Consider the following 22,782-nt stretch of genomic DNA (forward strand, 5'->3'; position numbering starts at 1 on the left):
GCCGTCAAGTGGTGATGACAGGACTCCATTCCCTTTTCTGTGGTCAAATCGCACGATTTAGTTCTGTGGCTGAATAACATTTCCACCTTATAATCAACCTAGAGTCAGAATGCGGAGGTAACCACAGTTATTTAACAGAATATGAATCTTCTAAATCTTAACATAAAGGTAGCACACGGACGATTATACTAAATAGTATAACACTATGTACTATGTAATATATATGCACTGTATTATATATACTACTATAGACTAAAAATAAATAATATCAAATATAGTTTGATCAAACTAATACAAATTGGAAGGAGAAGAACGTGTGCTCATCTCCCCAGCTTCCACAGGGGGGAGCTCATAAATAAACACATACATTAAAAGAGAGGGACTGAGGGACTTCCCTGGCGGTCCAATGGTTAAGACTCTGCGCTTCCACTGCAGAGGGCGAGGGTTCGATCCCTGGACGGGGAACTAAGATCCCATGCGCCGTGTGGAGCGGCCACAAAAAATTAATAAATAAAATAAAATATCTTAAAAAAAAAAAGAAGGACTGACGCATATCATATGACATAATAAGCGGCCAGAAAATCGGCTAAATCAGAAACTGTTCGTCAGGGGTCAGGGGTTAACTTTGGATGGTGAACCTAGTGGGTAGAGGTGTGGGAAGGAAGGGAGGCTTTTTAGAATACTATGCAGCAGTCAAAAATAATGGAGTAGATCTATTTATTTTGACCTGGAAAACTCTCCGCTATATAGCCTAGGTTAACAAGGCAAGTTTTTAGAACAGTGTTGAAAACATAATGTTTAACTGTGTTCAACGAAACACCCAGACCAATAAGATGCAGTCCCTGTCCTCAAGGAAGCCCTGTCTGCAGCCCCTCTCTGTGTCCTCTGCCCTTCGCCAAGTGGCCCGCTTCTGGATCGTCTCCCTCGCTCAGATTATCGCGAGATGCAGGTCTCTTTCTGTCCTAGGGAGGAGATGTTTTCTGTACGTTTCAAGTCACGAACGCGCGTCCTTGACTGCAAGTCATCAGTCCAAAGACTGGCCTGGATGAAGCCGCCCAGGAGGGGAAAGCTTCACACAACAAGTAACCGGTGGGGGGAAAGCCACGTGGGGAAGGAAAACCTGAAAGTGACAGATGCCCAGGCTAAAAGGTGCCTCACAGAGCTCTGGCCCACCTCCCTCCCTCACAGATAAACACACGTGGGGCCTGATGGAAGGTCGCGCCATGGAATTAGCGCCCAGAGGAGGGAGAGCTGGGCTGCCTTCCAGCCAGAGGCAGGAAGGGAGCCTGTGAGATGCTGAGGGCTGGACTGGAGGCCTGAGGCCAGGGCCCCGCAGAGAAGCCCACCGAGGGGCGGCAGGGGCGTGTAGGGCTGGGGTCCACGTCAGGAGCCGCTCAGAGAGCAGACGGCTTGGGCTGGATTATCCTTCCTTAGTGTCCACGGAAGCTGGAAAGAAGCAGCTTCACCGTGGCCAGGAGGGAGCACAGCGGGGAGGGGCTGGGAGCGGAGCTGAGGTTTCCTGCGCGTCCGCCAGGTGCCAGACTCACGTGAGGTGCCAGCCGGCAGTTACAGCCTTTCCCCCTCACACAAGCCCTGTGAGGTAAACGTGATTATCCCAGTTACATCAAGACAGTGACCGCTAGAAAACTTAAGTCATGTAACTTGCCCCAGATCCCACAGCCAGCAAATGGCAGAGCTAGAATCTGAGTCTGGGCTGGTCTGCTCCAAAGTCCCTGCTCAAGGAATCAGAGGGTGTCGATAAATATTGGTGGTAACCAGCTGATGAGAGAAGTGTCTTTCCCAAACCGGGATACAGCTAATCCTTTTTCCTTCCAGAATCCTGCGTATGGACTCAGCCCCTCTACCCAATCCAAGAATATCCAGGCACATCTGCTGGCTCTGGGGGACTAGGGTTTACTGGCCCAGCAGGACCCTGAAAATGCCCACCTCGGAGGGGAACAGGATTGGGGCTCGACTCCTCCCAGCTCTGAGCCCTGACGTTGCCTCCGAGGACACGGAGCCTGCTGTGTCGGGCGTGGAGGGAGATGGGCTGGGACAGACCACGAGCACCGTGGGGAGGAGAGAAGCCGGAAGCCTGGATGCTTGGTTTCTGCTGCTCAGCTCCGTCCCTGCCCTCCGCCAACCCCAAGGGCACCCTCATCGCTCTCGCCCCCCCTCAGATGCTGTCCCTCCTCCCCCCACATCTCCCTAGGCACCTCCACCCCCACTGAGCCTCTGACTTCCGGGGGGAGGCAGGAGGCCCAGGAGAGTATGTATGTCAGTTAGGGGTTGTCGTTGACACGTGGAGATCATTAACGAGGCTTATTTTTAAATTGTAATTGCAAAATGTAAATGCTCCCCAAACTGATGTGTAATTGCTACCCACTCCACCCCAGCCCTTCCCCTCTGGTGCCAGCTTTGCAAGGAGAGAATTAGAAAATAAAAAGGGGGTGGATTATGTAAGCAAAATGATTTTAAAAAAAGAGAGCGAGAGAGCTAAGAATTTAAGTGAGACAGCTGGCGGCTCCCTGATTGCCACACTTCCAGCTTAGCTGCAAAAATTGTCCTCGTCGATTGTACCCACCCAAGCAACAGTGTCAACTGTACTGAGTCCCCAGAACAGACCAGACTGGCACCCCCTTGGCAAGATGGCTCAGTGGTGTGTGTGTGTGTGTGTGTGTGTGTGTGCGCGTGTGTTGGGGAGTGAGGGGGAAGATCAGGGTGATGTTTGACGTTGCCTCCATCTCATCCATAGAAGCCTTCCATTCTACGGAAAGACACAACCCACAGTAGGACTTAGCAGTCCGTCAACCCACGTCCATCCTTCCCCAGATTCTACGTATTCTCCTCCACGTAGGGAGGGCTGGGGGAACCTCCATTCTCCCGGGCATCTAGACTCCAGCATCCGCAGCATCAGCCTGGAGAGAAACAGGACTCTGCCTATTGAACTACCTCTGGAATAGGTACTTCGGCAGGAGGAAGCTCTTGCCAGGCCCAGAGACATAACTGGACTTGGGCAACAACACCCGTCCACGCTGGTTCACCAGGAATCTCTAACCCTTAACCTCCTTTTTCTCTTCTACCGTCCGCCCCATCTCCACCAAGCCCTCACCACAGCCACCGTCTGCAGTGAATTCCTTTCCACGTCACTGTGTGCACAGGCTCTGAAGATTGTTGAAAAGACTGTCCCCCAAGTGGGCATCACTCAACCCACACTTGGGGGGGAAGCCCTGACCCCTGGGATATGCCCTCTTCTCTGGCTTTCACCTCTAGAAGCCCCAGCGTGCTCCCCACCCCGTAACACACCTAAAACAGAGCTCCCCAAACAGCCAGAGGGCACAGGAAGCAGACGGCCATGTCTGGCCAGTTCTGCCACTGTCAGACAGGCGGTCCTCTTCAGTATCCGTGGCTTTTCTAACTACCTGCCTCTCTCCCTCTCCTTCTCTTGAGAGAAACCAGCTTTTGTGAGGAATTTGGCAATGACTACTGCGCCCCCAAAACAAAGACCAGGGAACCAGAAGGTCATGGTGGCCCTAAGACATCAGGGAAACTTACAAAATCCCGGGCAGGGTCCTTTGGAGTTGGGGCCCCATCTCACCATTAACAGATCCAGCCCTTATCATGGCATACTGGAAAGAAAAAAGGCTTGTTTTGGATAACTGGATTTCTAAATCCCTGCCTATACTGATACTTAGGTCTGTGAGATCATGAAGTTACTTAAGGGGATTTAAAAAACCCTATCTGATAAGAGGATTAAGTGAGATTCTCTATTCAAAATGCTTTATACACTCTAAGGAACTATTTCTCATAGTTCATCACACACATTTGGGATACAGCTTCCTCCGTGTTCATGAAAAACACTTGGGGTACAGATTCTCGGTCTAAACCTGGACTCACAGTTCAGGGTCTCTGGTGTGAGGTCCAGGAGCTGAGTTTTCACGAACACCCCCTGGTGATAACACTTGCTCCAGAGGGTTGTGCAAGTGTTACCGTCGTCGTGTGCGTAAGCAACAGCCCATCCATCTGTAGCAACAACAGTTTATTGTTCACGGAATACGTAGAAGAAAAGAGAGGTATACAGGGACGAGGCACAGCCCTCGCCCCATCCTCCAGGAGCCGAGCAGAAACAATACAGTGCTGTGCTTTCTGAGGTCGCGTGTGCGCTAACTGTCAGCTACTGCTATGGGCTGGTTCTCAAGGTCTTCGGAAGAAAAGATAACCTGCCTGGAGGGTTTAACTTTGTGTTAAAGGACGGAGAAACATTTCTTACTGTTCGGGTGATCCCGGTGGCCTCTGGGATGGCCCTCAGGAGACTCACTCTCCTCTTCTCACTTCCAGCTGGGCTGGCAATTCTTCCTTGTTGGCTGGAGCCAGGGCACCTGTGAGAAAGGGCAGAGCAGCGCTCAGGAGGGGAGGCTCGAGGCGCAGGGAGCGAGGGGACGCGCTCCGTGCCCCGCTTCTCCCAGGCTGGCGGTAAAGGATTCTCCTTGTGCTCTACAGAGCTCCTACCACGCGACCATTCAGGCCCCTCTCCTCGCTGGCTGCTCAGACCCACCGGAGCTGCGTTAGAGCCCAACCCTTGTCGCGGCGGGAAGCGCCCTGTGGTCGCCGTCTGGTCTCCTGGCACCAGGCACACGGGTAGCTCCCTCTCCCGCAAGTGCGGGCAGGTCCCTGAGTGATCCTGGGTCCTGGGAAGCCACAGCTGGCTTCTTGCTTTAAAGTGTAGGCAACTCAGAGAAAGGGCAGCCGTTGCCACCTGCTCAGGTGTGTGGATGAGTTTCAGATGGTCTCCCAGGGGTGGGGGAGGCTTCGGCTGGGAGTCTGGATGCTGATGGGGTGCGGGGAGGGAGGAAGAGTCAGGAGGGTGGTGGACCCAAAGCCGTGGAAAACAGCCTTGGCCTAAAGGGGGCTTCAGCTGCATGACTTAACTATTTACTTTTAGATTACAGGGGATTAATTTTGTTTCTCAGTATCTGAAATGGACCAAGGTATCCAGAAGTGAGGTTGGTGGTCAGCGCCGGTATGAGGCCTGGCCTGACACTTCCCAAACATGGCAATTTCTCCTTCTGGATCGAGTTGCTAATTTGACTCCAACGAGGCTGTGCTTGGGGCCAGGAGGACGGGGTCGTGGGATGGGGGTGGAGGGGGGCTGCTGATACCTGGGCTGCGTTTTCAGGGCTGCCTCAGGGAGCACCTCCAGCCAAGAGCCCCAGCCCTACAACCAGAGGCAAATGCATCTTCAACATTCACAGTTCCTTCCTAGTTAACACCATCTTAGTCTCCCTGTAAAAACCACTCGCACCTCAGTAAAGGATGTGATTAGTGACCCGACAACAGGAGGAGCTAAGCAGTGGCCAAGCTGGGAGCTGCAGCGGGAAATGGAAACGCAGACATTTGCTTGAACAAGACCTTCCCGCTTCCCGGGCGCACACACCTGCACTGCTGCGAGGCGACGGTGGCAGAGACACAGCATCCAGGATCCCGAGGGGTGTATGGATTCCTGGCTGTGGGGCAGAGGAAGTGGGGGAGCCCGGAGACGGGATGAGCTGAGAGGAGCTCCGAGAGCAGGCAGGGCGGTTCATGAATTTCCATGAACAAAATCTCTCTGGGTTGAAACAAAGCCCCCTTCGCCACCCTGGGCCCAGGTTCCTCCCAAGAGGAGATGACGGATATGAGAGACACACTCAAAGCGGCGGGAGGCTCGGGCCGCCCTGGCCACTGCCCGGAGAGGATGCTGTGAGCCCCAAGGTACCCCCGCAACAGCCTGCTCCTACTCCACTGGCCTTGCCTGTGACGTCCGTGAGTGCCTCCCAGTTCTCTGCCCGCCCCCCCAGGCAGCAAACCTGGGGGACAAGTCCGCTTCCTCCCTCCCCGAGCCCCACCTCACTCCCTCCCCCATCACGTCCCCACTTCCCACCCTTTCCAGTCTAGTCCAGGCGGAAGGTGGTCTTCCGCCTTTCCACTCCCTGGGACACACCTAGAGAGGGCCCTCATCCCTGGCGACGCCGGCCAAGCCCCTCCAGCTTGTTAGCCGCCCCCGGACTGAGCTCCCCAGTCAGCCGGCTTCACCCTGCATCCACCCAGGGCCTCGTGCGTGCCAGGCAGTGCCCGGGATGGGTGCACGGCTGCGTCACCTCCTACTCCAGAATTTTCAGGGACTCTCTCCTTACAGGCACCTGCAGGTGTTCAGTCTGACCTGGCACTGCCCTAACTGCCTTCAGGGCACAGCTTCTACCCTTTACCCATAGGCTGTCTTCTCTCCATCCACACGCATCCCCAGACCTGCCCCATAACCTCCCACTGCTCTCACTGCCACAATTCGACTTTTCTACCAGGCAAGACCCTCACCATTCTTCAGTGTTCAACCTGAACGTTCTGGCTTTTGCCTCTACAGCCAGATGTAATTTTACCTCCTCTGTGTTTCCAGGTAGCACGCTGTCTGTCATCCTCTGCAAGCTCTCGCCACGTTGTTTCATGCTGTGGTTGGTTATCTTACTTATCTCTCATCTCTTTCCTCATGGGCAGAGTCCCTGTCTTCTGTCTGCATAATTTTTTAGTTTGCAAAGTACTTTCATACGTAATATCTTCTTTAACTCTTAAAACAATCTTTAGAGGGCGATATTTCAATATAATAACTTAATTTTTATTACCTTTACAAAATAATACATGCTTATTGCACAAAATAAAGAAGAGGGAGAAAAAAATTTTTTTTTTTGGCCACGTGGTGTGGCTTGCTGGATCTTAGTTCCCTGATGAGGGATTGAACCCGGGCCGAGTCCTAACCACTGGACCGCCAGGGAATTCCCAGAAATTTTCAAGTTAGTTGTGATCCTACCATACAAAGATAACCACAGATAATATGCAGAGTAAAACTCTTCTTTCTTCACAACAGTATCATTCTGTTTGCTCCGGAAGCAGCCTTTTATATTTAGCAACATACCATAAATGCCTTTGCATATAAGGGAAATATACACTATAATCTTAGTGACTATGTGGCATTCCATTTATGGATGTACTATGGTTACAACTGTCTATTATTTGTTGTTTAGATGATTTCCAGTTTTTGCTGTTATAAACAAATAATGCCTATTCTTGTAGCTGAGCTTTGCTCCAGACTTGATCATTGCTTTAGGATAAGTTTCTAGATATGGCGTTGTCAAATCCAAAGGTCTATTCATTTTAAAGAATTTTAACAAAGTACTTGCAGAAGGTCACACCGATTTACATCGCATCTGCAGTTTATGAGAAGTGCCATTTTCCCTGCCAGGTAGTTGATCCCATTTTATCGAGGTGGAAAACAAGGCTTAGGAAAGTCAAGCACCGGGCCTGCCTAAGAAAACAGCCAGCAAGCAGCATGTCTTCTGACTCCAGACATTTCGCTCTTCCAACCTCCCCACTTCTCTTTGCTCTTATATTTCTTACAATCCGAAGGGAGAGGCTGCAGTATAAGTGCTAAGTAAATGCTGGGCTTCCCGAAGGACGAGGCAGAGGCGATGTGCCCTCAGTTGTGGGGTGGGCCACTCCTGGGGCCTCTGCCGAGCCTCGTGTCCCGGGTGTCTGAGACTTGTTTTGGCAGATGACAGCTCTGTTCTCGGGTAGCTTTTTACTGTTCCCTCCTCCCTTCTTCTGGGCAGATGCAAATTGCTTCAGTTTCGACTCCATGTATTAAGAACCTACCATGTGCTGGGGCCTGGGCATGCAAAGATGAAACACACACACACACACACACACACACACAAGCTCTCCCTGCCTTTGAGGTGCTCACGGTCTAATGATAGGGACATAACTGTACCCTGTCACGTGTGACAACGCTGCTTCTGGCTGTTGGCCCTACCACCCTTCCTCTGCCAAAGCCCACGGTGCCAGGGGCGGGGGACAGGGCCCAGGTCAGGGCTGTGGAAGGAGGCAGCCTTGCCTGCCTGCTATGTCCTGCAGCCCCTCCTTCTAACTGTGTCCTTTCTGGAGCTGACGGGGCCGGAGCTCCCTCCCCATGTCCTGCTGCAGTGCCTGCTGTTCTGTCTGTCTTTCTGCTCCAGCTGTACCTCTGCCCCCTGCCCTCACCCCTAGACGGCACTGAGGAGTGCAGCCCCTCAGAGGGGAATCACACCCGTTTAGGGGAGAGAAGCCGGCCTCCCCCCCCAACTCAGAGACCAATAAATACGCAGTTAAGAGAGGAAGGATGGTCCCGACAATGCCAGCGTGCCCTGCACGGGGCACTGCTTCAGGGCTGCAATCTACATACATTTCCCCTTTCTCAGAACTGACAACCGCCTGGTTCCCACCAGCCTGGAGAAAGCTCCAAGGCAGAAATATAGCCTGTAATCTCTGTCCGTCACGGCCAGCTATTCCTCTGAGCCTAACGAAGGCAACTCACAGGACAGAAGGCCCTGGGGAGAATGAAAGACAGTCTGGGCCGGGGGACAAGGAGACTGCCCACGGTCACAGCCACCTTCCCCCACGCTCGCCCACCTTGCCCCGAGGAGGGTCCTGAGTGCGCCTTTTTAGACCTTGCCAGAGAAAACCCAGCCCCCTCTGTTTTGTGGCCGTACAGAGGCTGGCAGGCAGCCTGCGACACCGCTGCCCTAATCTTGAGCCTGGGCTGGGGCCCAATTAACAAGCAGCTGGACAGGCAGGGAGGTAGACAGAGAGACAGGAAGAGAGACGGATGGGAAGACATGGGCCCTGTGTGACTGATGGCCCAGATGCTTCAGGGACAAAGGAGGAAGCAGGACCTTCATCTTGAAGATAAAGTCCCTCTGTCCCCACAAGATCCCCAAGAAATGGAGTGTTCCCTCCTCTCCTCTTTAGCTCTGATCAGGCCCTTCCCTGCCTCCTCAAGGTCATTTTACTGGGGCACCCTCTGACCTCTGATGGGTGGGCAGGCTTCCCTAGAGGACACCTCTGCCTGTTTAGCCAACCTGACTTCCACTTTGCAGATGAATAGGACAGCACTGAGGAATGAGCCTGTGGAATCTCTGGCCAGAGGCCCAAACCAAAGGCCTGCCCCCTGTCCACTTTGGGGGAGCTGCCCCACCCTGGTATCCATCCCAGGAGCAAAAAACACCAAAGTCTTTGTCCTCACTGGCCATAGAGCCTTGAAAGAGTCCATGCTCACTCTGGAGACCCTCCCAGGGCCTATTCTTGCATAAATGCACCGATGGATGTGTGGTTTGCCTCCTAGGACCCTCAGGCATTTCCCCAAGGATATAGGCTCTTCCCACCTCCCTGCTGGGGTGGCTGGTTCCAGCTCTGCCACAGGTTTGCTCCGTGATGTTGCACAAAACCCTTCACCTCTGAATTCTGGTGCATTGCCATCATCATCAATCTTCGTCATTGCTGTCTGTAAAGCAAGAGGCCGGACCTGACAATGTGACGCTGTTCTCTGACTGCTCTTGATCAGCTAATTGAACTCAATTGTCCCAGCAAAAGCCTCAGATTTCACCAGAGCAATAAGACCCATCTCAAAGAGACCAGATTCCAATCCTCTAGGAAGAGAGGGCCTCCTTGGAGGCTAAAATAGTTTACAGGCTTGTTTATACTGTTTCTCCCCTGCTCAAAAGTCTGTAATGACTTGCCAAGGCCTACAGAGACAAAATCCAAATTTCTTAGCCTCCTTTTTTGTCCTTCGTAATCAGCCTCAACCTACCTCTCTTACTTAATCCCCTGGTCTTTCAAACCTGAGCCTTTTCTCCAGCCGTGCTAGGCTGCCCTGTCTCACAACCCAGCCATGCCTGGGTTCTCTGCCCCCCTTGCTCAGGCCATCATGCCCCCCTGGTGGGCCTTGTGCCCCCGCTTCCTCTCTGCTACCCAGGTGCTAGCCAACCCTCAAGTCCTACCTTTCTCTGAACTTCTGCAGTGGAATGAAGTCAAACTCTTGCTGCCCCATCCTATGACTGGCCCTGAATCTTACTCAGTTTTGTGAACTTCTGCTTTCCGTGTTAGTCTAAATCTCCTCAATGGCATCATAAGGGTTTGAGGACAAGACTGGTGTCTTCAGTTTCTCTTATGCCTCCATATATACTGAGGTTAGTAGTGTGCCCATGTAGATCATCAACAGGATCAGTCTTGTCACATGAAGGGCAACCACTACTAGAAAACACTAAACCGGATCAATGCTTGACCAGTTCAGCTAGACTTTGCCTATTTAGTCATTACTACTCATTGTCAAAGGCATTACCATTCTCTATACTTCAGTGTGTCTCTGAATTGAAAGATTTGACCAAACCATGGGTTATTTCATGTGCCTCTTACACTAATATTAATAAGTGAATGTGGAAGACATAGTACAGTGGGAAAAACTTGGAAGTCAGACAACCCTGGATTCAAATCTTAGATCCCCCTCTTCCTAGCTGTGTGACCATCCAACTCACAGGGTGTTTATAGGGATTTAGTGGTATTACATGAGACATATGATGTGCTCAGTGGATAATAAAGGACTCAGCACTGACACAGACAAAGCCTGTAATAAATGGTGACTATCATTGTTAAGACCATGACAGTAAGAATAGTTTGTTTAGATCTTGTATGGCAAAATCATACTCATCCTTCAAGATTCAGCTCTGTAAACTTTTCTCTCAATACTGCCCTACCCCACACAAGGCAAGTCATTCCCTCCTTTCTGCTCCCCTGATAACTGGGAATGTATCTCTTATAATAGGGGTCCCCAACCCCCGGGGCCTCGGACCGATACCGGTCCGGGCCACACAGCAGGAGGCGAGCGGCAGGCAAGCAAGCAAAGCTTCATCTGCCGCTCTCCATCGCTCCGCATTGCTCCCATTACCGCCTGGACCATCCCCCCCGCACCCCAGTCCATGGAAAAATTGTCTTCCACGAAACCAGTCCCTGGTGACAAAAAGGGTGGGGACCACTGTCTTATAAGATAACGTCCAAAGTTCTTAGCCGTGAACTTCAGGCTGTATCTCACCAAATTATTATTATGTATCCCTACAGGTGTCCCTCGCATTCAGCTCTGAGCTTCCTGAGCAAGGAGATCCTCACCTTTATGCCTCCAGCTCTGGCCTAGCATCAGGCTCCACGTGTGTTTATTAAATGAGAGAAATGAACAGATGAGCAGGAAGGCCAAGAACAGTCAAGAGACGTGGGCAGAATCTGGCAGGACACAAATTAAAGCCTGGTGATAGGGAATCCATCATGGAAAGCAAGTGTCCCTTTAAACTCAACTAAGACCAGCCCCAAATCTAAAGTTGCTTAACTTTTCCAGCTGGATTAACTTTCCTGCGGAAGCCATCAGCCCCATCAGAAGCCCTTTGAATATCTCTGCAAAGCCCTGCAAAGCCCTGTCCATCCCTCCTTTCCCCTCGGCTGGGCTCAGCCCTCCTCCTGCGGCTCCCCGCCATTCCTTTCCCCAGCGGTCAGACCCTGCCGCTTCGAAGCCCCTGCTCCCTCACCCGACCGGGCTGCTGAAAGACCCTGGGTTCTAGGACAGCCTTCCCAATCCAGAAGCAGGAGAAGGTCAGTGCATCATGATACAAGCTAATCATTCTTTTTTTGCCCCCAGGCAGAGTGAGCTACATTTTCCTCCTTTCCGGCTCCTCTGCCACACCTCAGCTCAGCCAACAGCCTCCTGATCAGTCTCCCTGAGGCCCACTCCATCCTCCACTCTGCTGCCCCAGGATGTTTCCAGCAGCTTAGAGCATCCTATGCATGCACAATTCTCTTAGCAGTTATCCTGCGAAACTGTGATTATCTCTTTGCCTTCCCCACTAGATCAGATCATCCTAAACTGACTGTGTTTAGAGCTTAATGTGCCTTTTGTACATGTTAGGTGTTCAATAAATATTGGTTGAAGAAAGGAGTAAATAAATGTATCCGTTCAGCAGAGGAGATGTGGAATGTATGGCACACACATGCTAATGTCTCTTATAAACAATTATATCGCTTGGTTTTTTATTTATCCTTGCCACAGCCTTATAAAGGAGGTATTATTAGTCCTACTCCTTCTTCTTCCTCTTTTTTTTTTTAATACTTTTTGGCCACACCGTGCAGCATTCGGGATCTTAGTTCCCGGACCAGGGATTGAACCCGAGCCCGCTGCCATGGAAGCACGGAGTCCCAACCACTGGACCTCCAGGGAAGTCCCTAGCCCTACTTTTAAAAGGGGGAACTGAGGTTAGAAAAGCGACTTGCCCAAAGTCACAAAGCTGGTTAAGGCGTGAAGTGAAAGGGCAGAGTTCAAGGGTGGCCTCCTCCGCTCCCCTGCCCACCTGCCCACCTGCTTCCCAGCCGGGGTGGGGGGGCGGATACAAAGAGGCTGAGCTTCCTCTGCTCTGCCTCACTTGGGAAATAAACAAGAAGAATTCTTCTTCTCATCATTTGGTGAGTCGGTGACATTTCGTTTGACAAAGAATCTAGGAAAAGTCTCTCCTGGGACCAGTTTTGGGACTAGGCTGTGATAATATTGCTTTATTGAAAAAGGATGCTAGGAACTGAGCTCCGGATGGCCTTTTACATGGAGTAATTTATGCAGGAAATGAGAAACAATTTTTTTTAAAGCAACATACATTGATCTGCACATGGTCACAAGGACAGAAGCGATGACAACACACACGCACACACACAAAACCCCAGAGACACCGTTACAGACAAGCAAAGGCATAAATTCCAGTTCTCGGTCACGGCCATGGCCACACACCTCGTAAAACACCAAAAGATTGCTAGTGTTGTCAGTTCGGAGCCCTGTGTGCACGCCCACTTGCAAAACAGCCTGATGGCTGCGACTTCCCCTTGTGTCTTTCGGGGAAATTGCGATGTTCCCCCCCACGTGTAAATTTCAGTCATTAAGGAATGCACAGGAAGCATGACATTGAAGAAATTAATCTCTCCGTGCCTCCCTGCCCTTCTCAGGGCCCTGTTCCCTCCTGCGATGATCACACTGCTTCTGGAGAGGCTGCCAACCGGATGACCTGCGCCCCAGGCACAAGTCCCCCACTCCGGATTCACACCGCCTGCCTCACTGAGGTTTCAGTCATAACCAGCAGCTGGAAGACAGCAAAGGAACCAGAACAAGGCCAGGAAATGAAACGTCTGTAAAATTCTCATTCAGATGTCTCTCAGAAATGAATCTCAGATATGGCAAGGATGGGAAAGGGATTTTATTTAAAATATCTTCCTCCCGAGGCTGCTTGTGAAGGGCTGGGATTTGAAAGGATATCTGAAAGTCAGGAATTCCCCTCCAGCCATGGTGATTTTGACCCAAGGCTGAGAGCTGAGAGCAGCGCCCAGGATCCCTGTTCTTGTGGGATCAGCAACTGAGAAACTCAGAGAGGCCAGGAACCGCACTGGGAGCCAGGACACCTGGCTTCTGTCCATAACCCTCCTGTATGAGCTCAGGGTGTGACCCTGGGCACATCACTGCCTGGGCCTCAGTTTCCCCATCTGTAAAGTAAGACGGTTAGGACTGAATGGTCACTTCTGCTGTGGTCTCATTACGAGACCCCTTACTCTGCCTTGGCCAGGTGCTAATGAGACTTTGCACACCTATACGTACGCACAATGGTTATGCATCCCAAAGCATGTCCAGCCGCAGCCGTTAACATTTGCTTGAGCTTGACAGTAACTTTGTAAAGTTGGTAGTACTGGAATCAACATACACATTTTACAGATGGAATAATCAAAACTGAGACTTAAAGTGTCTTGGCCAAGGTCACAAAAAGAATCAGTATTCATTCAGATTACATGACATTCAAATCTTCCCTTGGACATTACTCCCTATTAAAAGGGAAAAAATGTACAACATACCTTGGAAACGCTTAAGTTTGCTCTGGAAAATATTTGTTTCTATTCCCTAGGTTGGACTTGTTAAGTATAATAATAACTGTGATTTCAAAGCTTCTGCTGCCTTTTTGCACGGCTTAGGGTGGAGGCCAAGGGCAGATGTTCTTTCATTTAGGAAAAAGATTTAACATCTTCTGGCTATTAAGGAGGAGGCCAGGGCTACTCTGGGAGGGGAAAGATGAAAGAAAAGGGAACTCAGTTGTTATCCACTCATTCAACAAATGTTTATTGAGTGTCTGCTCTGTGCCAGGAACTGTTCACAATTGTTAACAAAAAAGATAAAAATCTCAGCATTCAGTGGGTTTACATTCTGGTCTGGGTGGAGATGGGAGCAGTGGACACACAATAACAAGGTAGTAAGGAAAATATACAGGGTCAGATAATAAGGGCAAAGGAGAAAAGGTAAATGAGGGGGAGCGGAGTATGAGGAATTGAAAGTTCCCCCACTAACTTCCTGGCGAATCTAGGCCAGAGCCTTACGAAGATGGAGGAGCATAAAACTCAGAGCAGAAGGGAGAAGCAAGAAGGTGTTGGTTGGGAGAACAGGTAAAAGGGTGGCAGGCCAGTCTGTGTAGGAGAAAACAGACAGTGAGAAATTCCTTCTGCAGGGATAGGAGAGGGATCTGAAGACCTTATCTCGTTATCTCCTATGTCAAGTTTAATGTGTTCTGTTCCCTGTCCTAGAGCCATACCCCCCTCTGGCATCTCCTGGGGCTGGGACCAGTGGCACTTGCCTTGGCCACAAAGTTTAAGGGGGCACCCCAAACGTCAGTAATGGGGATGAAAACAGGACCCGTAACTGTGCCCAGACTAGACAGACCAGAATTCAATGAGAAAGGAAGAATCAGTAATACTGATCCTCCCAGCGTTTAAAATGTTGATGTTTTGTTTAACATGCATTTTTGTCATTAATTTTCATGTCTAAAAAATATTGCATTAAAATATTATTTCTCTTGATTGCTGAGTTTTGGGGTGCCCCTTAAATGTTATGCCTGGGGTGAGTGAGGCTGGCAGGCCTAGCCACCACAGTACTAAAAATGTACCCACGCAGCAGCTTTGTTACAGGAAAGAAAGAGAAAGGGCCCCACCCACAGTGGGGAGAGCTGGGCAGGGAGGGCCAAGGAGGCCGCACGCCCAGGATGGAGGGAGGAAGGGGAGCAGCTGCTCCCTGGCAGGACCCTGAAGCAAGACAAGAGCAGGAGAACCTAAACACCCGTCCTCTCTGGGACTCCTGGGAAGCTGGACCTTCTGCAACATGGGAGGAGATCTCCAGTTGTTCTTTAGGGATATTCACAGGAAAGGTGGGCTTGGGGGACACATGGGTGGTGGCAGACGGCTAACTGCTCCCTCTTCCAGCTCTGCAGCCAAGGGCCTGCCGTGATAATTAAACCGAGAAGCCACCGGAGTCCATCCATCGGGAGTTCGGGGGGCGGAGCTGCTGGGCAGCCCCTGGGCCCTGCCGGGATGAGACCCTGACCAGTAGCCCTGCGCAGTCGGAAGGGGAGGGGAGGGCGGTCTCTAATTGCCTTTGCTCCCTGGGAAAGGAGAGGGTAGCACCTTGTCACACTGTCTGCCCAAGAGAGTATGAGCCCCCTGAGGATAGGGAGTGGGAGGGGCACATGTCCAGAACAAGAGGGAAGGTTCTACAGGAGGCGGCCAGTGTCCGGGCACATCAGCACTCCAGCTCCACAGACCTGCCTCAAAGCGAGGCGCCGGGCCCCAGCCAGTCTGCTTTCTTCGCTGCTCCCTGCTTCTCTCCAGTGCCCTCCAAACCCTAGGACCTTAGATGAGTCATGCCTGTGTTCAAAAACACTGCTATCATTAACATAAGTAAGTCAGGGATTTGAGACCTCTCACGATATGGCCCCTACCGAACATTCCAGGCCTATGTCCCATAACTCTGCTTCACGACCTCTAGGTCAGGGGCTGGCAAATGATACCCAAGTCAAATCCCAAGGCTGCCTGTTTTTGTAAATAAAGTTTTATTGGCACACGGCCCCACCCTTCCTTCACTATGGCCTATGTTGTGACTGCTTTCCACAACAGTGGCAGAGCTGAGTAGCTGCAACACAACATAAAACCTGAGATATGTACTGTCTAGAACATTCCATAACAAGTTTGCTGAGCTGGTCTAGGTTGCAGGTAAGCTGTGCTCATCCCCTCCTGCACAGACGCTCCTCCCACCCTCCGCTAGGCCTGCCCCTCATTCTGCTCTCCAGGACCGACATGCTCCATTTCCCTGCTCTAGTAGCTGAGATACGGCTCATTCTTCAAGGGCTCAGGTGAAACGTTATTCACCCCGGGATGTCTTCTGAATTCCTGCAGAGAATGGCGCGCACTTCTGTACAGCCATGGCGCATTGTTAGGGTGACCACATAAGGTACCACCCTAACCCGAACAGTTTTGAGAGGGGAGGAGATTAATAATTACACAGACACTACAGGCTTCAGCTGAGACCATCCCAGGCAAACCCGGTCGTCCGGTGGCTCTACCCTTGGTGCTTAGTTCCTTCTGCCTCCTATGGGGCGACTGTTCACGTACCCGGCTCCCACGATAGGCAAGATGCTCCAGGGCAAGGGCAGTGTGGGGTTTGACCCTCAGAGTATCCTTATCTGTAGGCTAAGATCAATCAATGTTCATTGAAATAAAAGAAGGAAGGGCTCTGTCCTAAACAAAAGCAGTTTCTGTAGGAGCAGCAGCTGGAATAACCGAGACAGAGGAGCCATTAGCCAAATGGGGAGGAGATGCTTGCAGCTCACGGAGGTTGCTTCCCCTCCTGACACCTCTCAGGGAGGGTTGCAATGGTCAGAGTGGTCACAGCTGCCTGAGTCTCTGCAAGTTAGGAAAGGAGAGGCCCCACTTCAAGGGTGATAGTTTATTTTGGCAGGTTCTGAGCTGAGGCTGAATACTGGATGATCAGAAATTAGATATACATCTCCCTTCATAAAGCTCCAGCACATTCTACAGACTTCAGCTCACCAAAGTGGGAGATAGGAAACAAAGAGCAAGGGAATAAGATGACCCACTTAACATAGATGCTCACCATCTGTTCTCTACTAAACAACCGGGAGACCTCTTTGAAGTGAAAATTCCATTCTACCCCCTCCCCCTCTCCTCCCTGGTTTCAAACAGTTGTTGGCTTCCCATTCCTCTTGAGATCAAGAACAAAATCATTACCTTGGCCTAGAAGGTCAGGGTGGTCTGGCCCTGCCCAGCTCTCCTGCTTCACCTAGTTGGCTCTTGGCCTTCCAGCCACCCAGGCATTGGTCCCTCGAAGAGGACATGCTTCTTCCCACCACAGGGCCTTTGCACAGCCATCCCATCCTCCTGGAAGATGCTCCTTCCTCATCCACCTTTGACTAGTAAGTCTGCTTCACTTTCACATCGCAGCCAGAGCCGCTTCCTCAGGCGAGCTACACTGACCACTCAGACCAGGGAGGCCTCCTTTGTATATTGCATTTCAGGATTCAATTTGAGCACTTAACTCGGTTTATAATTATATATTCATTTGTGATGATTTGGGTAATGCCTGTTTTCTCCACTAAGCTATAAGCTCCATGTGGGCAGGGACCCAGGTTTGCTCGGCTCACCTTGAATCCCTAGCACACAGCAGCATTTGCAGGTATTGGTTGAATGACCATCCTCACCAGTCCGAGTCAAAGATCAGGAAGGTGACCTCTGGCCATCGCTCAATGTCGTAAATTAAAGTGGTTGGAAATAAGAGCTGGGGGTTAAATTCCTCTCTCTTCTCATTCTCCACTTTCAGCTCTTCCTCCTTCTCCTCACAAAGCTGTCTTTAGGGCCCTATTATACAGAGGGCCACAAAATAGAGTTTACCCGGGGCTAGACACCGGCTGTGAGCTCATAGGTCAAGACAGGCAGGAGACGTGGACAGACCCTAACAGGGCAGCTCGGCAGCCAGTGAGAGGGCTGAGCCAGTACCAAGCAGAAGGAAGGAGCGAGGGTCTCCTAGCAGGTCTCATTTCCTCCACAGCATCTTAGGCTCAGAGAACCCAGAGGAGTCTCTTCCACTGCTCAGGTCTCCTCCTTCCTCCCTCCCTCCCTTCACCAGGATCCTTTGTGTGTGTGGGCACGTCAATCTCCCTGAGGGTAGGGACTGTGCCTCGAATGGCTTTGGATCCCCCAGAGCTCCTGGTTCAAGGTCCAGCACGTGACGCGTATTTGTGGATTTCTGTTCTGATGTGGAGGGTGTGCAATGCGGGCCACCTGCCTGGGTGGAGGGCCAGAGAACAGCTTTAAGGCCTGGTGTGGGGTAGCGCCAGGGAGGCCACGGGGCACTGTGGGCGCAGGTGTGCAGAGAGGGCCAGACAAACGCTCAGCTCTTCACAGCCCAGCCCAGCACTGGACTGAGAGGCGGCCGCTGGCTCCCCGGGCTGGCTCATCTAAAGAGCAGAGCAGCTCACTGTGCCCCCTCAGGTCGGAGAAAGACGCGTCCACACCACCGTTCACTCACCCACCCACCACAGCAGCCTTGAGGCAACCTGGCCACTGCACCCTGGGGTGGGGCCCAGCCCCACCAAGGAGAAAACAAAGCAGCTGCCTCTGAGCTGGCACCAAGCCGGCTCCTGTGAAGAGAGGCATCTCTGCGCTGGGCCAATGAATAATAGAAAGTGCAAGCGGCCCAGGGTAGCGCCGGAGCCGCTGGGCCTCAGGCAGGATGGGGCGAGCGGGCCCCCAGGTCGGGAGCACAGGGATTAATAAGCCATCAATTTTAATGTAGGGAGAGGGGTTTTCTTTCTGCTTCACAGACAGCAAAGTGAATGTTTGAGCATCCTTGCAGGGGGCTAATGAGGAATCTGATTAGTTACTCGGATTTCTCCACACTGCCTCAATCCATCCTCCTAGGGAGGGCAGGAGGCGGGCGGTGGGACGGGAGGGCTGCAGAGAGCCGCTTGGATGAGAAGACAGAACCTCCGGTCTCTGAGCAGGCTGCAGCCCAAGGAACACTGCAGCCCACTCACACCCTCTCCCCTCCACCTCCACACACTGTGGTAGAACAGAGGGCTGGACGGGACTTCGAGATGACCCGTCCAGCCCCTTGGTCAGAGGGCCGACCAGAGGGGCGTGACTCTGTGGCCACACGGAGGATCTGTGAGAGCGCGTGCCCAGGCCAGAGCCCCGTGGCCTGGGGCTTTCTCACTGCACCAGAATCCCCTCCCCGCCTCCCCCTGCCCAGCCAAAGTGAATATTCTGCTTTTCCCTCCAGGGAGGCTGCTCATCAGGGATAAGCCACCGTCCATCCGTCTGTTCCATCCGAGGCCCTCAGCTGGGGCTGTCCGCTGGGCTGGGGCACCAAGGGGCATCCCCATCAGGAAATCTCTGCCTTCTGGTCCAGGCTGGTTCCCAGCGCAGGGACAGAAGGTGAGGCTTTCTGTGATGGAGCCTCCCGGCATCACTGCCTCCTCTGTCCCAGCTGCCCGGCCTCCTGCAACAACCTGCCCCCTCTCCCTGCTGACTGCAGGTCACTAATGGACCTGGTCACTTGGCCCCAGACATGCAGGGCACAAAAGAGGGGCAAAAGCCTGCAGAGACGCAGCATGTGCTCAGGAATAGACATCGCCGGGCCATCTGGACGCCAGCTCTGTGCCTTTCCCGCTATTACAACGCAGATGGACTTCTGAGCCAGGATCCCCACTCCCCTCCCACCCCCAGGTCCCAGCCCATCTGCTGCAGCCCAGGATGCAGAGCTAGACCCACCCCCAGATCCACAAGGAAGTGATGTCACAGTGGGCACCACCCCTCTGCTTTCCCGGGATCATCCGAAGTCCTCCAAACGCCTCTCTCTGGAGGTTCCCGAGGAGCTGCCTCTCACATCAACCCCAAATTCTCCAAGTGCATGTTGAGGCCCTTCAGCTCTCCCCAACACGACTGTTTATTCTCCCCAAGGACAGGGACTGTTGTCTTGGCCCCAGACACCTGTGGCTCTGCGCCCTGGGCTCTGTCTCCCAGTTCATTCTGAATACTAACAGCGGCATGCGGGATCTTAGCTCCCCAACAAGGGATCGAACCCGTGCCCGCTGCAGTGGGAGCGCAGAGTCCTAATCACGGCACCGCCGATGTTTACTGAAGGTTCCTGTGTGCCAGCCGTGGCGCCCAGCTTTACGCACGTGATCTAGCTGACCCTTGCCGACCATGTGAGGTGACGCCCCTATGGACTGTGCAACAGAACTCTCTGAGGTGTCCTCTGTTTGCAGCATCCAGGACCGTAGACACCACATGGCTAGTCAGCACTTGGATCGTGGCTGGTGCGACTGAGTAACTGAATTTGTAATTTAATTTAATTTTAATTTTAATAGACACGTGTGTCTGGTAGCTACCAAACAAGACAGCACAGACTCCAGGGTCAAGCGGCGCACTCCGTACCACGCGGCTGGTAGGGGCATGGCCAGGACTCAGCGGGTGGGGGTGTCTGCTTTTCCCGTGCTGCCTTTGAGGCGTTATCAAGTGCATGAAGAAACTCAGGCAGAGAAGGTAAAGAGATGGTGTGTAACCGTGGACAGCTCATGCTGCATCCCAGCACCAGGTACTCACCAGGTGAGTAAGACCCAGTCTCTGCCCTCAAGGGGCTACAGTGCAGCTGAAAGACAAATACATTCTACTTGGGACAGCGGGACTGAGATGCAGAACTGAAGGAGGTAGGATGTTGTCCAGATACCCCATGGCACCCCCTCCCCAAGCTCGGCCACGCCCAACTGTGAGCCCCACTGTCTCCACTCTGCCCAACTCTCCCCCCACGTTTGCTCCTCGTTCTCGATGAATGGCATCATTGTCGCTGCAGGACAACCTGCAAGAAGGAAACCTGGAGACGCCCTCAGCTTCTCTTTTTCCCTCCTCCCCCTTCTCTCACCTCCTTTCCATCACACGCTGCTATTTCGTCCTAAATGTACTTTAAACACCTTCCCCTTCCCATCCCCACTGTCTAAGCTCCCCGCTGCCCTCACGCTGCTGCTTCTTCCCTCTCTCACATCACCCCGTGCTCCAGCCGCACGGCGTCAACAGGCATTTCCAGGAGCTCAAGACGCTTTCCCAGGCCCCAGTGCTTTTTTTTTTTTTCAAATGTCCATCAACAAAGGAATGGATGCGATGAAGAGTGGCCCCCGCTTGCCGCAACTAGAGAAAGCCCTCGCACAGAAAACGAAGACCCAACACAGCCATAAATAAATAAATTAATTAATTAATTAAAAAACAACAACAACAACAACAAAACCCCAAAGGAATGGATAAAGAAGATGCGGTACATATATACAATGGCATATTACTCAGTCATAAAAAGGAACAAAATTGGGTCATTTGTAGAGATGTGGATGGACCTAGAGACTATCACACAGAGCGAAGTAAGTCAGAAAGAGAAAAACAAATATCGTATATTAATGCATATATTTGGAATCTGAAAAAATTGGTATAGATGATCTTATTTACAAAGCAGAAATAGAGACAGATGTAGAGAACCAAGGTATGGCTGCCCCTGTGCTTTTGCATCTGCTGTCCTCTCTTCCTGGGATGCCCTTGCTGGCCTCATCTGCTTGAACAGCTATGCATTCCCAAAGAGCCTTCTCTGGGCTCTCTCCCGTTGCAGGCTTTGTCTGAGCATCATTCCTCTCTGGCGAACGGTGACTTCCACTTCTGCGCTCCTGTGACCCTGAGCTCTCCTCTTTTATGCCGCTTACCACCTTGGGTTACAAGTACCGGCATTTCCCATGGCATTCTCTGAGATCGGAGACCGTGGCTTTGTCATCTCTGTGTTCAGAGGGCCTGCAGTGTGCAGCACGTGACAGGAGGTAGACAGGACGGGTGCGGGTGTGTCTACCCAAAGCATCTTCTGCCCCTGCCTTCCCCCCCTCCCACGCTCCATCTTCCTGCATTAGGAGTCTTGCAGGAAGGTGCCGAGAGGAACATTCCCGATTCACCTCACAGCCTGCTCTCCATAGGCACGGCAGGGTGACTTCCCATGGAGCCTGGCACTCAGCGTGAACTCCCACAGCTTTGAAGAATCTCAAAAACAGCCCGCTTCAGCTCCAACCAAAACGGGCTTGGGTCTGCCACCTCCAAACAGCCTTTCTCGCATCTCTCCCTTTGCCTTCGGGCTCCCCACCCTGGCCTCCTACCTTCCCAGTTCCCTCCACAAGGTGCTGAACTAACAGGAGCGTCAGGCACTGCTCACAGGAAACCTCAGTTTCATTCACAACAACTTACCGTCCGGTGCAGTGCACCCATCCAGGGACCAGCGTCATCAGAGTGACATCTTGCCTGTACAGAGCACGTCACCATTTACAAAGCAGTTCCTTCCACATTTTCTCATTTCACCCTCACAACTCTCCTATGTGAGGAGGAAAGTTAGGCCCTGTTCCCCCATTTTACAGATGAAGAAATAGAAGCTCAGAGAAAGGAAGAGCTGGATCCTAGATTCAAATGCAGATCTTTTGATTCTAAGTTCAGTGTTCAGTATACTGGGAGGATGGTGATGCCACCAAAAAAGGTGGGGGGCGGGGTGATTACAGAGGAAGAATAGGTTTAGAGGGGGTGCTGCTGAGTTTATTTGAGGGTGTGCTGTGCTCAACGTTTTGATGGGACACCAGGGTAGAGGAGAAAGCTTGGAACGAATGTCTGGGGCTGTAGTCTACTCCAGGCCACCATATGGTCTAGCCACAGAAAGCCATCTGCTGTTCTCCGGACACCATCTTGCTTCCTTACCTTTGTGCCTTCCTAAGGAATTTATGGCCTCTTCACCTCTGACTTCTTATCCACTCCCCAGCCTTCCATGACCACGTCAATGCTACTTCCTGCAGGAATCTTTCCTGGATCTTCTCAGACAGAAACGGTCCCTCTTCCCTTTGGGCTCTCGCAACACTCTGTATAAACCAGCATTGTCATCTTCGTCTCATCCTGTCTAGGGCTATGGTAATTTGTGTGTCTGCTTCCTCCGTCGTGTCGAAAGCAGGGACAATTCTTGCTCACCTCTGTATCTGG

The 22,782-nt window shown here is 51.9% G+C and overlaps 1 protein-coding gene across 2 annotated transcripts in view; it reads right to left on the reverse strand.

The window, feature by feature from the left end:
* Positions 1–22,782, reverse strand: part of PKNOX2 (PBX/knotted 1 homeobox 2) — a 258,230-nt gene that overhangs the window by 89,424 nt on the left and 146,024 nt on the right. Inside the window, exon 3 of one of the 2 annotated variants that reach the window (XM_068555349.1) lies at positions 4,271–4,379. The exons of the other annotated variant lie outside the window; for it this stretch is intronic. The gene's annotated coding sequence lies outside the window, so the exon portion shown is untranslated. The remainder of the gene's footprint in view (positions 1–4,270; positions 4,380–22,782) is intronic. 2 annotated transcript variants of the gene reach the window in all.

Source organism: Eschrichtius robustus, chromosome 11, assembly GCF_028021215.1.
Source record: "Eschrichtius robustus isolate mEscRob2 chromosome 11, mEscRob2.pri, whole genome shotgun sequence".
Classification (NCBI taxonomy): Eukaryota; Metazoa; Chordata; class Mammalia; order Artiodactyla; family Eschrichtiidae; genus Eschrichtius; species Eschrichtius robustus.